Source organism: Acomys minous (assembly GCF_964271855.1).
Source record: "Acomys minous genome assembly, chromosome: 7".
NCBI lineage: Eukaryota > Metazoa > Chordata > Mammalia > Rodentia > Muridae > Acomys > Acomys minous.
In genome coordinates, this window is record NC_140488.1 from 106,401,600 (window position 1) to 106,417,701 (window position 16,102).

Genomic DNA, 16,102 nt, shown 5'->3' on the forward strand with positions numbered 1-16,102 from the left:
CAAGCTGATCGCTGTAAGTTTGAGGCCAACCTGGTCTACAAAATAAGTCCAGGACAGGCAAGGCTAATAACACAGAGAAATCCTGTCCGGAAAAACCAAAACAAACAAACAAACGAAGAGACAGAGAGAGACAAAGACGAGAGAGAGAGAGAGAGAGAGAGAGAGAGAGAGAGAGAGAGAGAGAGACAGACAGACAGAGAGAGAGACAGAGAGAGACAGAGAGAGAGACAGAGACTCTAGGTATCACTAAGCAGTCATTTCTATTACAAAACCAAGTCACTTTTTGCCTGTCTCCATTTAGATAAAGTTAAAATTTTACAGGAGTAACACTAAAGTTGAAAGCAGCTGGAGAAATAGTCTGGAAACATCTGTGAATTGTCTGATACTTATTATGAATCTGAATCAGTATTGGTATGTCAGGTTCTGTAAACAAGATCCCATTGACATCTTCAGTGGGACTATATTAAACTTAGCAGTTATGTCCCTTGTGATCTAAAGTAAGCAAAGGTTTGTCTAGCATTACCATTAGGGGACTGGTTTATTTACTCTTGCAAATTGCCATGCCTTTCTCCCATCTCTCCAGTACACTGTCTTGCAAAGACACTGAAGTTGGAGGGGCAAAACAAACAAAAAACCCAGCACTCAGGTGAGACACAGAACTCCTACGTAACTATTGTGAGGCATCCTATGATACAGCTGGAACCTGGGGAGTCGATAATTTGAGACCTTGGGAAATCTTCCATATCATCCCAGCCCTGACTCCTATTGTCTCCAACTCACAAAACTGTCTCTCCATTTATTATGCAAATCTTCCAAAAACTCAAGCATTACTAGTTTTTAATACAAAGTCCTTTGTTAACACCATCACTTCCCCAACTACTATACAGGGTCTTGCTGATGCACATTAACACTGCTGATATTTTAGATAACCACCTCACTCATTATTTCTCTAAAACTCATTTTCATCAACACACCTGATGCTGTTTCTAGGTTTTCTAATGCTAAACCTCTATCTTCTTCAAGGAATGATTATTTTTCTTTTTAAAACTTACCATATTTCACCCTTCTTTCCTCACATCCTCCCTGCTTCCACACACCCAATTTACAGGATCTTGCTTCCCAAGGGCTGGGATTATACACCGGTACCACAAAACTCTTTCTTTTCTATATTTATTTACAGTGGAGAGGATCTCTCAGCAGTAGTAATTAATAGTAGAAATAATGAATACAAAATTTCAGGACCCTGGTTTTAATGGAATCTCCTCTGGTGGCATAAAATAATTTTATGCCTCTTCATTAAGGAAAAACCACTTCAGTATAGTGCACTACAATTTACTGCTTTTTCCGTGTGTGTGTGTGTGTGTGTGTGTGTGTGTGTGTGTGGTTCGTTTGTATATGTGTATCTATGTTCACATGCATATGTGACTGTATGTGGAAGCCCAAATTTGAACTCAGAAGTCTTTTTTTTTTCAGAAGTCTTTCTTGATCTATTTTCACCTTATTCATTGAGAAATACCTCTGCAATAGGACTAATCTAGCTACTCAGCATGCACTGGGATTTCCTGTCCTTGTTTTCCTAATGCTAGATTACAGGCATTCTACCATGCCTACTCAGAAAATGCATAGGTTTGGGATCTGAACTCTGGTCCTCACACTTGTTTGGCAAATACTTTTTCCGTTGAGCCAATACCCCAACCCCAACAATGTACTTAAAATTCTTTATTAATTCACTTTTCATCTCACTCATAGCCCCTCCCTCCTCTCCTTCTGGTCCCACCTCCTTTACTCCTCAGAAAGGGGAAGCCCCTCCACCAGCCCACCTCAGCTCATCAAGTCACATCAGGACTGAGCACATCCTCTTCCTTGGTGGCCTGGCTAGGCAGCTCAGAAGTGATCGAGAAAAAGCAGGCAACAGAGTCCACGTCAGAGGCAGCCCCCATTCCCCTTACCAGAGGACCCACATGAAGATCAAACCGCCCACAGGCTGCATCTGTATTTGGGGCCTAGGTCCAGTCCATACATGGTCCTTGGTTGGTGCTTCAGTCTCCACAAGCACCTCTGGGCCCTCTGGGTTAGTTGGCTCTGTTGGTCGTCTTGTGGAGTCCCTGTCCCTTCTAGGTCCTTCAGTCCTTCCTCACTCTTTCACAAGACTCCCTGTACTCTGCCCAGAGTTTTGCTGTAAATTTCACTACCTGGTTGGATCTGCTGCTGGGTGGAGCCTCTCAGAGGACAGTTACGCTAGGCTCTCATCTGCGCTCATAACAGAGTATCCTTAATAGTGTCAGGGGTTGGCTCTCTCCCTTGGTGTGTGTCTCAGGTTGGGCCAGCCATTGGTTGGATATTTTCTCAATCTCTGCTCTATCTTTATCCCTTCACATCTTGTAGGCAGGGTAAATTTTGACTCAATTTTTTTTTGTGGGTGTGTTGGTGTTTTCCTCCCTCCACTATGAGTCCTGTCTGGTTAGAGGATGGCCTCTTCAGTCTCCATGACCACTGTTGTTAGGGGTCTCAACTAGAGTCACCCCCATATCGTCCCAGGAGCCTACCCTGTCATAGGTATTCAGCTTGTCTCGGAGATGGGCCTGCTTACTTCTGCAAACCCTCTGTCCTCCTGCCCCCCCCCATCCCCACATCTGATCCCCACCCTCATTTCCCTCAGCACTCCCTCTCCAATCCTGTTCGCTTGCTTCAACCACTTCCACTGTCTATTCTGTTTCCCTTTCTTAGTGATATTCAAACATCCTCCTTTGGGCTCTCCTTCTTTGGACTCTGAAATAGTTCCTTGACATTTCAACTCTATTGAATATGTTTACTACTATCTTTATTTTCTGGTATGAAAAAGTTATGAGCTTATGCGAAATGATGTCTCATGTACTTTGTCTTCCTTTTCTCTATGTAGCCATGCTTTAGCTCTACATTTTTCTCATTTTCTTCACTGTTGCTATTTGTTTTATTTTACTTGACTCTTTCTACTGGGATATCTTAATGTATATTGGAGGAAATTGTAATTTTGGAGGAAAGCCAACTAAAGTAACAAAGATGATGGTTCAACGGACATCCCAGTGTCAACTTCAGGAGAAAATGCTGGTATACTTTAATTATGTCCTGTATAACAATCTGAAACTGCAAAGCTAGTATTTTTTGGGGGGAGGGGGATTAAGCAGTGAAGTGAGGATGACATGACAAAAAGTTTAAAAACAGAGTAAAGTAAAGAAAAAGAAAGTATGTGGGCTAGAGATATGAAAAGCAGTAAAGAAATACTATACATTAGATATGAAAAAAGGATGGACATAAAAGCCTTCTCTAATAAGATTTAAGTATAACATAACAATTAAACATTAAAAGTACATGAGTGTCAATATTTTAAGAATTAAAAGTACATATGTATATGGAAAATGAAAATAAAAAATAAAAAGCACTTAAGATATATATATGGTATTATGTTCCCAAATAATGCTTCTCTCTGGATGGGGGTAAAGCCTCATCTCTGTGTTTATTTCAGTTCTGTCTATCAGAATACTAAAGCAAATTTAGTCACAAACTTCTTGTGACCTGTATATAGTCTCCCTATTATAGCTAGGATGTGCAGGGGAGGGCCTGCTGATAACTGTAAGGTTCAGATTCCCTCACCACACTTTTGCTATTTTCACAGTTAGTGTTTCTTGAGGTTTGTTGTTTCTATTGGGGTGCTGTACCAATGCTAGACCACTGGGGTCCATGTCTCACCATGCTTTTCCTAGGTCGCTATCCCTTACTCTATCAGACAATAGTGAGTGTAAGAGGGATGGTAAGCACTGCAAATTTCTCATCTTCAGAGATATGACAGATCTTGATTTACATTCAGAATTTTAGGCGCACCAAGATAGGAAAGATGTTTTCTTCAAGGTTGTCAGATAGAAATAGTCAAAACACTAAGAATGTAACACTTATATAATTCCTTATTTTGTCATGATTCATCTTGCTGTATAAAGTTTCTTTTATATATGTGTAATAATATAAATGTATATGTAAAAATAATTAATAAAAAACTAAAAACATATTTCTCATCTTCAAAGTCCCCAACTCCTTGTGTGGTGCCGGGCCCACAACTTGCTATGCTATTTCTATTGCCCTGAAAGTTGGATTCAGGTAAGTTGGTTCAAAACTTGGTAGGTGTTGGACAACTGTTAATTTCTTGGGCAGTGTCAGCAGCTTACTATCTTCCACTTTTCTCTCATGGAACGCTTTGCCAATTTGCATGTGTGAGGCCGCAGACACACACACACACACACACACACACACACACACACACACACACACAGTGTGCTGCTGGGGACAATGGCCAGGGTTCTTTTCATAACCAGGGAAGTACTCTGCTAGTGAGTCACACCCTCACACTTGTTTCTTTAATACATTTATAACTTTTCAGCTTTGCCACTAAAAAGCACCACTAATCAATACTAAATATCCATGAAATAGATACCTTTTGTAACTCAATAATCTATAAGGCTGATAGGAAAATAACCTAGTGTATAATCCTTTGTATCACATACATCAACCATGATATCAGATATAATTTCTAGTGACTTTTGTGTAAACTAAAAGGCAACCTAAGCATTCTAAATCAGAGATTCTCAACCTGTGGCTTGTGACCCCTTTGAGGCCAAGTGACCATTCTGTAGAGGTCACTTAAGACCACCTTGAATAGCAGATATTCACATTAAGATTCCTAACTGTAGGGAACTTACAGTTATAAAGTAACAATGAAAATGCTTTTATGGTTGGGGATCCCCACAACATGACAAACTGTATTAAAGGGTCACAGCTTTTGACGATTGAGAACCACGGTGCTAGATGGTTATAATGAACTACTACCAAGACTATTCAGTGAGATCCCAAGTTTTTATTTATATTTTTCAGTTGGATAAGGCTGTGTGATGAACAACAAACAAACCTGCACATCAGGGGGAAAATAGGACATTTGTTTCATCTATGTTACCTCTATCCCCCATTAAGGCTTCAGCTGTGCCAATTTTCCCTCTGCATCATCAATATGCCAATCTCAGAGATGTGATGCAGAGGCACAGGCTGAGCTGTGTGCTTACCCATTCCTTAGTCTTATATTACTGTCATGCTGACCTACATTTTCCTCATAAAATGGAAATGAAAATTGTCATTGCAGCAGAGATGTAATCAGGGCCTAAAAAGAAATCATACTTATCCAACATGATCCTTTATCAATTTAGAGTAGAGGGAAGATATTGAGAAACACAAAGTAACTGGATTTGGCAAGAAAATAATTTTCCTTTGAACAAATAAACAAGGGAGGGGTGGAGATCGAAAGAAACCACAGATAAAAACCCATGCAATATGATAACTGCCCATTAAGATACCTGATTTTAGAGAACAAACAGCTGTAAGCCAGCCCTGTCAGGGCGCACACTGTTTCCGCTGTCTTCATAGCCTCTTTCCCCCACACTTTCCTTTCCTCCAGGACTGAGGAGCTTCTGTCCCAAGCTGCATTCTGAGGACCAAGGCTGAGATCACTGTGCCTTCCCAGAAAGGATTTAGAAGAGGCAGAAAAGGCTGAAGTCTCCATCAAGACTGCTGGGGCCAGCGAGGCCCACCCACCTCGTTCCTCCTGCTGTGCCAGGCTCACCATGCAACCTGTTTGTGCAAAGTGCTAACATCAAAGGGACTCAGTGCCCACTGAACATCGTGCTGAACATGGCAAACATGCTAATGCAGAGACTGAAAAATCCAAACTTACTTTCATTTGTCATAGAGGAGAAAGGATCTTAAGTATTTCAATGAGATAGGCCTTTTTCCAAAAGTGCATCGGTCCAAAAGATTCTAAGCATAAATTAGGAACAGGAGATCGATTTTACGCTGCTGAAAAAGAGGATCTGGATAATCATGACAAAGTTACCAAAGGAAGACACCAAGATCAGGTGGCTTCATGTGGATTTTAATGCCTGAAAAGACTGGGAAGATGAGTCAGATAAAGGAACGCCTTCTTTTTTGACTGTTGTTCTGAGATGATGGGCCACATGGGTTGTGATGAGGACGTCGACTTTCCAGGAGTGGATAGAGCAGACGATGACGCACAGGATAGAGATGTTGAAAAAAAAAAAAGAGCCAGAAATAAACTAAGACATATTGCCATCTCCTGAACCTTGAGAAAAGAAAATGACTTCTCTGCTAGAGTTGATAATTGAGAGAATTCCTGACTTGAAAGCTTTGAAGGCAGATGCAGCATTGACCTTCTTTAACCTATTGTCCAACCTAGCTGTTTCTTTTTAAAGGTTTCACTAGGGGTTTATAATGTACCGAAGTACGGGGACAATTTTGAGTCATCTAAGGCAATATTCTTATGCATGACCATTTCCCAGAAATCCATGACGCTGTTCAGATCCTAGGCAACTGGCACAGCAGCTGTGATGAATAAACCCTCTCACCTAAGTCCCTTTCCTTCCTAACAGTTGCTGACAGGAGCGCAAGCTCTCAGCCCAGGGAAGAATCACTAAGCTTTAGATGCTAGGGATGCAAGCCATTAAACTGATCTCCTGCCATCCTTCCAGTGTGTCTTCCCGGGATTGTTGAAATACAGTCGATCCCCCCAAAACTGTCCTTCAAGTGATTGTACATCACTCGTCAGTGTCCCAGGTGTATCTTAGCTAACACTGGGTGGTTTCTGAAACCTATACATTTGGTATTGTTGGGCTCTTATGGTTTCACATTTCTTAGCATGAATGACAAAGAAAGATGTATATATTGTTGCTTCAGAGTCTGCACATTTCAGACAAGATTCATATTTGCCCTGCCAGTTCAGTGTAGCAAATGAGTGAAAATGCTAATATACTTTGGGACTTTAAAAAAAATCTTGTTTTTTATCTTGGCTTATACCATAACTGAAAAACTCCAATTTATGTTCACGACAGTGGGACGATTTAAACATATCTATATTTCTCTCCAGTAAACTGTTGAAAGATTACTTGGCTGTCACTTTAAGAGCCTAGTTTATTGTAATGTTAGGCATTTGCTATTTACTAGAATGGATTTCATATTCTGGAGGGAGAATTTGGGACAATTCTTCTGAAAAAGAGTCTTGTCAGACTGTCATAGGAAACCCTTTTAAAGTGGATCTGTAATGGAACTCTGCAGACAGCTCTTTGCAGCAGCTTGAAAAGTGTTGTGATTTTGTTGAAATAAAACTAAATGTATTATTTTCCTATTAAAAATCGTTGTTTGGCTTGACTGTACTATTTCATGCTGGAGATTGGTGGTATAACCAGTAAAGATAAAATCCTCCAGGAAAGTGGAAGGATGGTGACGTGAGCAAACAATGCCTAGGTAGGACAGTGGTTCTAACCATTCCCCACCTATACACTTTAGACCAGTGGTTCGAATCCTTCCTAATGCTATTTGACCCGTCTTGATACCCTGGAGTCATGTGCAATTAGGGAAGAATTTCATACTATTGTGTGTGGCTGAATCCTCTGGTATGTGCCCCACGATCTTCTTCAGCCCCTTCTTGTATAAGTGAAGCCAGTGGTCACCAAGCACAGCTGTGAAGGTCTTTTGGTGCAGGCCAACCCAAACTACTAAGGATGGTGGCAGTTTGGTTCAGAGGATAGATAATCATGCACAATACATGTAAATGTTTTTATATGTGCTGAGTTGTTTTGTATACAATACAAGAGAAATATCTAGTTGGTTTTCAAGTGAATGTTCAGTTTCCTAACATGATTTATTAAAGACACTGTCATTCTTCATTACGCGTTTTTGATACCTTTGTTGAAAATAAATTCATTGAAAATATTTGTGTATATTTAAAAAAATAAAAAGACTTGGACAGCTTCTCAGACAGCACTGTAGAAAGCTTCTGATCTCATTTAGTCCAGCATTTCAGTCTGTCCCACACAGGGCTCCTATAGAGCCTGGAAGCTCTCAACACTTAGAACCTGGACCACAAATACAATCCCTGGCCTGCTTAACCATTTTCCTCATTTTTTGGCCCCTTCTAAGCTATTATTTGCCCCAAATCAACTTGAAGAAACCTTAAGAGAATGATCTCCCACTTCCTCTAGGGGTGGTTGGGTAGGTTTCTGTTTGCTCTCTTGGTCTACAGATGCTTATTTTCATGGGAAGGTCATTATAAGTTATTATTGGTCTTATACAGACAGAAAAATGAGTTGGACTCAAGGATAGAAAAAAAGGTAAATGATTGAACCTACTCCTTAACTCAAGGCCTTAATTGTTACTCACAAAGAACGTTATTTTAAATTCATTGGTATAGAACTTTATATATTGATGCAAATTATGGTCATGTCAAATACTAGTCTAATTTTATCACAAGAATATATATCCTAGGTCTAACAGAGAGATAGGCTCTTATAACCAAACCAAAGGCTGAGCATTCCCATAAATCCTCTCCTCCTCCTCTCTCTCTCTCTCTCTCTCTCTCTCTCTCTCTCTCTCTCTCTCTCTCTCTCTCTGTGTGTGTGTGTGTGTGTGTGTGTGTGTGTGTGTGTACTATCCCTATCACATTAACAAATAAATGCTGGATTGATCAAGCAATTTACAAACCTTTTTTTAAAAAAAGCAACAGATTAACATCTGAATTAATGGTTTTCTGCACTATGACAGTTGTATAGAGCCTCAATGGTCACAGCACTCCAGTTGAACTACAGAGCCTGCAGCCAAGCCCAGGAGACAAGAGGAATTTCTAACGTTAGCATAATTCCAATATTTCAGCATCTTCTGCTGCCAGTTGTGGGTTATTCAACAGAAAAGACTGCTTGGATACGGGTTCAAGCCAATACAAAGTCTTCACTAGCCTGTGAACTACACTGGGTGTTCAGGGTCTCAGTGTAGCTCCAAACCTTTCTCACGGTGAGCTGGTTGGTTGGTTGGTTGGTTGGTTGGTTGGTTGGTTGGTTGGTTGGTTAGATTTTGGGACAGGGTGTCTCTGTGTAGCCTTGGCTGTCCTGGAACTATCTCTGAGGATTAGGCTGTCCTGGAACTCAAAGATATACCTGCTTCTGCCTCCTGAGTGCTGGGACTAAAGGCATTTGCCAGCCTTTAAGCACACAAGGTCTTGAGTTGATGTACTTCAGTTAACAAGAACAGTTAGCCAGAAGCAGAACTACTGAAGCCCCAAAGCAAGGCTTTTAGGGAGTTCCCATGGCTATGGACTTTGACAGATTAGGTCTTTCTTTTCATGTGTGGCAGGTGGTGCTGTCTAATTGCAAGATTTACAAGCTGAGTGGCATTTCCATGATGGAGTCAGTGGTGCTAAGGGCTGGGGTCCTACTAAGGTCTGGGGCTCTGTTACATTCTCCACTTGTCTTAGTGGATGAGACAAAGTTTAAGATGGAGGGCCCTCCTATTAATCCAGTCAGAATGAGAATTAAAGGCCCAGTCACTGCTAATAGTAGAGCAGTTGCCAGGGGACCAACAGAACAGAGACTGGAACCATTTATTTTCCCAAGCATGACAAGATTTTCTCTAATGACTTTTGATCAACTATCATAGAAACAGTAGGTTTCTCCAAAAGCCATACATAGTTTCCTTTATCTCATGAGAAATCTAGTCCTCTCCAGTTTTGTAGGGCCATTTCTGCAAAGGGATCTGACTGTCACTTTAATACCTCTAGGTCCTAATGAACCTGTCTCCCCAGTTTGGGAAGCCTCAGAAGAGGCACAGTTAGCCAAACCACTGGCACATGCCCACCAAGCGGTCTCCAGACAATGGTAATATTGCTGTTGTCCAGATGAATGAACCCACAAGGCAGGATAGGGGACATCGGAATAAGGGGACATGCCTGGGTTAAAGGTTTAGGACATTAGACAAGTTTCACCCCCTTGTAAGCCCTCTAATGTTAACCTGGTCTGCCCCCAGTCACAGTGAGATTTGTCAGTCAATGGGCTGACAGTCGGGTTCCATACTGCCCCTATGTAGTGTGGGGGCTGGGTGTCTAAGCATAACAGCAATCTTGGTGGCTGATTTCTGGCTGGGAATGATTAACTCTGTCCCTAGGGTCCCTTCCTGTGGCATGGAGTCTGATTCCCCAGGTATTTCTTATCTTGCAAGGCCAGAATCTTTTAAAGGAAAATTTCGGGAAGCAGGTGATGGGCTCAGAGGTCAGCTGGGTCTCTCAGATAGCTTAAAGAATAACCAGTATGGAGAACTGGAGGCCTGAAGGGACCCGAGAAAGCAGTGGCTACAGAGTCGTGCCATCTGCTAGTCTCACTGCCCAGGGAAACAGTAGGCAGGGGTTGGAGGGGGTCTCTTTCAAACACAGTCTCACAGGGGATTAATCTCTCCCTATATGGGGTACAGCAGACTGAAGCAAAGCAAAAGAAGACAAGTCTCTTCCCCCTTTTCTGGACTCTAATGAGACTTTTGTTAGAGTTTCTTATAATGTCCTGTTTATTCTTTCACCTGGCCAGAACTCTGATGTCTATAGCACAGTGAAGCTTTTATTCTATGTCTAAAGCTTTAGCTATTAACTGAGGGGTTTTGGCTATGAAAGGTGGGTCATTCAGGGGACCAGTTCCTGGAGATACTTTTTACCTACTATTTGAGCAGTTTCAGTCTGCTTGGGGAAAGCTTCTTTCCACCCAGAAAAGGTATCTACAAAAAATAGCAAATGCTTTTCTCCTCCCCCAGCAGGCACTTTTCCCAGAGTGCTCCAGGGTACTGTCGGTCTCCCATTTGGGCCCCTTCCTGGTTGAGGGCCCTCTGTCTTGTATTTGCTTGAGCACAAACCTGGCAGCTGGCTGAGACATCCCACGCTAGGCTGTCCTCTCTAGGAGTGACATACCTTGTTCTGAGCAACTGAGATAGTTTTGTGGACTCCAGTTGAGTAGCCTGGTGAAGGTCAGTTACCAACAGACGTGTCAGTTAGTTGTTTCTGGGAGGATGATCTTTCCCTCTGGTGTCCTCCATCAACCTGTGGGTGTCAGCTGCCCATTTCTTCTTCACCACGGAGTCTCAGGCAGTACCAGGTTGTGGTGTGTCATCCTTCAGGTCCAAACAGTATAAACCTGTTTCTCTGGAGGAATCAGACTCATGAGACTCAGCGGTCCCAGGTGTCCTCACAGGCAATCAAAATGTAGCCCAGGGTGAGTGATAGGGCTCTAAGACACCTGTCTCTTCAAACCAGGCAATGTGGACTGCAATTTCCCCTCTTGTGTCCAGGGTCATTTGGTATCCTTTCATCTTTATTGCGGCAGCTGCTTTGGTTAGTTGAACAATTATGAAAGCCTAGTGTTAGCCCACTCCTGTTTGGGGAGGTGAGATTCTTCTGACAGAGGGTGATACCCTCAAATTTTGCTGGGTATCTGTATGTTTAACTGTGTCTCATCATCAGAGAAGGAGACTGTAGCTTTCAGTCTATGCCAAATATCTTGTTACAGTCAGTTCTCCCTTGTTAAGGGCCTTTTAAGCTACCTCTAGCAACTGGGACCTACTTTTACCTTTCAATTTTTATACTTTTTTTTCTAATATCACAGGCCAAGTGGGTGACAAAGGAAATCTTTTTATGAGCTGTCTTTAATCATTTAAGAAGGTCCTAGCAAAAGTTGTTTAAACTTGGTCAGTGTGGGACGGAGTTCTATCTGTCCAGGCTGTGTTGCATGGCTGCGACCCCCCTGCTAGCCCAGGGACAGTTGGTTTTTTGTTTGTTTGTTTGTTTTTAACATTTTAAAGAGAATGGTAGGTTTTGCAGATCATTGGTTTACAAGGTGACAATAAGTCAGAAAAGAGAAAGGAATCGAACTTCCTCTTTTCCTTCAAACTTTTCCCTGCCTCAGGGGGTGCCTAGAGCAGACACAGGGTGGAGCAGAGGGAAAGCTCATGGGGAGGGGATGTGAGAGGAGACAGCACTAGTTCCCTCTCCCTCTGTGCATTCCTCTTAGATGGAAGGGCACCCTGGATGAGAGGCCAGGCTCCTTCACATCTCCATACACGGACCAACCCTGACCATGAGCAGGAATCTGGGTCCCTAACAGGCTTTGAGCCAGGCAGGGGTGGGGCAGAGGGATCCACTGAAGTCTCACATGGATCCTGGCCACTGCATCAGCAGCCCCATCCGACCTCTCCAATGTGACCAAACAGAAGGTGCCTTAACCAGACTTACCTGCAGAGGTGACAGACTAGGTGACTTCCTAGTTTGTTTCCCTTTGGGGTGGAGGTGCCAGACCCCTCTGAAACCTTAGGCAGTGATTGGTCAAAGGGAGCCCTAGGGACCTGGAACATCTCAGGTTGTGCAGCCTCCAGGAGTTCCCTGGCCACTGCATTCTTCCTCACTCCAAAGGGGCTTTGAAACCCCTGGGTTGAGGTCTGGTCTCTGAGAACTAGACGGAACCTCCAGAAATGTTGTGGGGTGTTCACCAGAGGAGACTGCTTGGGCCAGAGTTTAAGCCAACAGGAACTCTTTATTAGCTGGTCGGCGACTACACTGGGTGTTAGGGATCCCAGTGTAGCCCAGGCCTTTCTCAGGGTGAGCTTTTAAGCACAAAAACTATGTTCTGAGTTGACGTACTTGAGTTAACGAGAACCGTTAGCCAGAAGCAGAACTACAGAAGCCAAAGAAGGAAAGTCAGTACATTTAGAGACTTTCTCAGAACTGTGGGCTTTGATGGATTAGGTCTTTCTTTTAATTTTTGGCAGGCAGTTCTGTCTAATTGCTGAGTTTTACAGCCTGAATGGCAGTTCCATCATGGAGTCAGCTGTGCTAAGATCTGCGGTCCTGTGAGTAACACACTTCCATAGTCAATTCAGCCTCTCCTACAACCTCTTGCATTCTAAAAGGTTGTGTTTGGCAGTATTCTTGAAACTCATTTGTGCTTTGCAAATAAGCGACTGAAGCAGAAGACAATAAAAATGTAACAACAAGAATCAATGAATGAATGTAGCTGCTAATTCACACCCGTAAGTGTTTAGGTAGAGAACACGAATGTCTCACAGGAGACTCAAGATGTTCCATGTTATTCCTATACTCCTGCGCCAGGCTCTAGACTGACAACCCATCCCGCACAGGCTTTACCAAGTGGGTCCCAAGAGGACCAAGCCTGCCCACACTATCTCTGTATTCCTAAGCTTAAGGAAAACATCAGAAAAGGCATCAAAACAACAACGGACTTGTTAGTGGGTACACACACACAGACACAACAGGGACATATGCACAACCATGTTCAATGTGGCCTTATTCATAATAGCTAGAGCATGGAAACAGCCTAAGTGTCCCTCAGTAGAAGAATAGATAAAGAAACTGTGGTACAGTTACACTATGGGTCACCACTCAGCTATTAAAAACAAGGAATCCCCAAAATTTGTGGACAAGTGGGCTGAGCTAGAAATGATCATAAGGAGTGAGTTAACTCAGAAGCAGGAAGAGTCAAATGGTATATACTCACTATATCTGGACACTAGCCCAAGGGGCATGTCCCATGACAGTCTTCACTTATCAGGAAACTGGGACAGAGGGGAGGACTTCCTATTGGGACTCTAGGTGAAAGAAGCATGGGAGAACAGGGAAATAGAAGGATCCAGAGGGTCCTAGACACCTACAAGAAGAACATTATGATGGGCGGATCTGGGCCCAGGGGTCCCGCCCAAGCTATGGCACCAGCCAAGGACAATACATGCAGTAAATATCGAACCCCTACTCAGACCCAGCCAATGGACAGGACATTCTCCACAGTTGAGTGGAGAGTGGGGACTGACTTTCACATGACCTCTGGTGGTCAGGCACCAATGGCAGAACTGCCTTTGCAGCTGCTGAGGTCTGCTTTCCCATCGCTGATAACTCAGTGCTGACCCCAAGTGAAGTACCACCTGGCCTGTGCCTCAGCCTGCCTGCCAGCTGGTTTCAGACATTCTCCTGCCAGCAGCTTTCAGACATCCTCCTGCTTTCCCTGCTGTGCTTGACACAGCAGCTCAAACAAGGAGCTCTTGAGTCTCCACTGCCTTTTGAGCCTTGAAGTCTCATTCTAAAAAGAGCTAACTGTAATAACCAGTTTGGAAACTCATTTCTCACCTCCCCAGGAGATTCTGGGAACCTAGCTTAATTTCCAGGCAGGAGCCTCAGCCCTGGGCACTCTAATCTGGCCCTGAGCAAAAAACCGGCCCTTGGGATCTTTGATCTTGAGGTCCACCCACATTCTTGTGCTGCTGCTTGCAGGCAGCACCTGGACTGACCTGCCAGATGTAGGGCCCCCGCCCACTGCTGCTGATGGATCCAAAATGACAGGCCATGATAAGATCTAGCCTGGGGTGCCACAGAGGGCCACAGTGTTACTGTAGCCTGGTCTCTGTTGGTGTCCGCGTCCTGTGCTGCAGCAGGAAGCCATGTTGATGTCCATGGGCCATGCTGCCACCAAGGGGCACAGGGCTGCTACTGGGGGACATACTGACCTGAGTGGCCTGCACTGCCACCCAAGCCATGGTGATGTCTGAGGCTGTGTTCCTGCAGAGGGCCATGTTATGGTGTGGGCGGGTCTGTGTGGCTGTCTCAGGCCCCTGTAGTCTCTGAAAGCCAGCTGAATGTCCATGATTTATGCTACAGTTGGAGGCCATGTTGTTGTTCATGATTCCAGCTGCATCGGAGGGCCCTTCCTCGGTCTGTGCCTCTGTTGCAACTGGCAGCCCTGTTCACAGTCCCTACTGATGCCAGAAACCATGTGGACGCCTGTAATCTATACTCTCTCTTTCCAATAAGAACAAATAAGCTAGTTTCACAGTGATCTTGATGACTGCAAATGGCACAGGTGAGGAAGAGGGACATGGAAGACTTCAGTGACAACTCCTCCCTCCAACTCAACCCCCTCCCCCCTAAAATAGTAACAGCCCAGACAGGAAGCAATCTGAGAGAACACTTAAAAGAAGGGGACAGGATGAGGGGTGTCACCCTCCACAGTAGAATACTTCCAGCAGGGATGTGAGAGGGAAAGGACTGAGCTCCATCTAGGGGGTTTGAACGGGCCCCAGTGAATATATAGATAGTGCAAGTTGGGCTGCTTCTGTTGTTGTTTTTCTGGAGGGGGTGGGGGGAACAGGGAAGGACTGGGAAGCAAATGGGATAGGAGTACAGTATGTGAAACTCCCAAAAAATCAGTAAAAATATTATGTTGGGGGAAAAATATCATGCATCACATTCAAGCCGGCTTCATCCAGATATTGGGAGGGTCCTGCGATCTAAGTGTAGGCTTAGATTTTCCTAAACCTACTTTATGGAGTTCTTAAGTATTTCAGCCTCACTTTTAACCCACCAACCAGAGGAAGGGAAGAAAGAATGTAGGAAAAAGAGATTGTGGATCTGTTTAGATTGCAGTTCCTTGGGCCAATTCCACTTTGCGCTATCAGCTTACCAGCAGTCCAGTCCAACAGCCACCACCAAAGAGCACACAGATCCGGTGAGGTGGCACAATCCAGTAGAATGGCCAGAATCGGCCAGAGCACCACAGGAAGTTAGTTCTCTGGAACGTGTCTCTCTGCGAAGCAAAGACTGGTGAAGGCCAGCAAAGGCCAGCGAAGCGTTGGTGGCACAGAAATGACAAAAGCCTCACCCCACGTCATAGTCTTTTTCTATATATACTCATGCCGACCATCGTGTGCCCTCTCACGTGTCTGCTCCCAGCAAAACATCACATGCCCTCTTGTCCAGAAAAACATCATAGGGCCTCTCACAAGACGGCTATCAACAAAACACCACACGGCACAACCGACTCTTCAAAGGATCCGGAAACGTATACTAAACATAACCCGGTAAATGTAATAACTCATATAGACGGGGTGGAGAGAAAACGTACATGATCTCCCCAATAGATACAGAAACTGCCTTTTAGGAACTTGACACACCTTCATGAGGGGGCCTCTCATGGGCATGGAGAAGCAAAAGTAAGAGTGTGAAAATGACCATTATGCCAAAACCACTTATAAATTTGATGCCGTCTCAATCAAAATCCTCATGTTATTCTTCAAAGAAAAATGTACAAATGCTCTAATTGATTTCGGGGCACAAAAGAGCCCAGAGAGCCAAAAGGAGACAAATGACTTCAAAATACAAGTCAAGAAAAGAAATGTCACTCTCCATAGAATGGGCTAAAGATCTGAA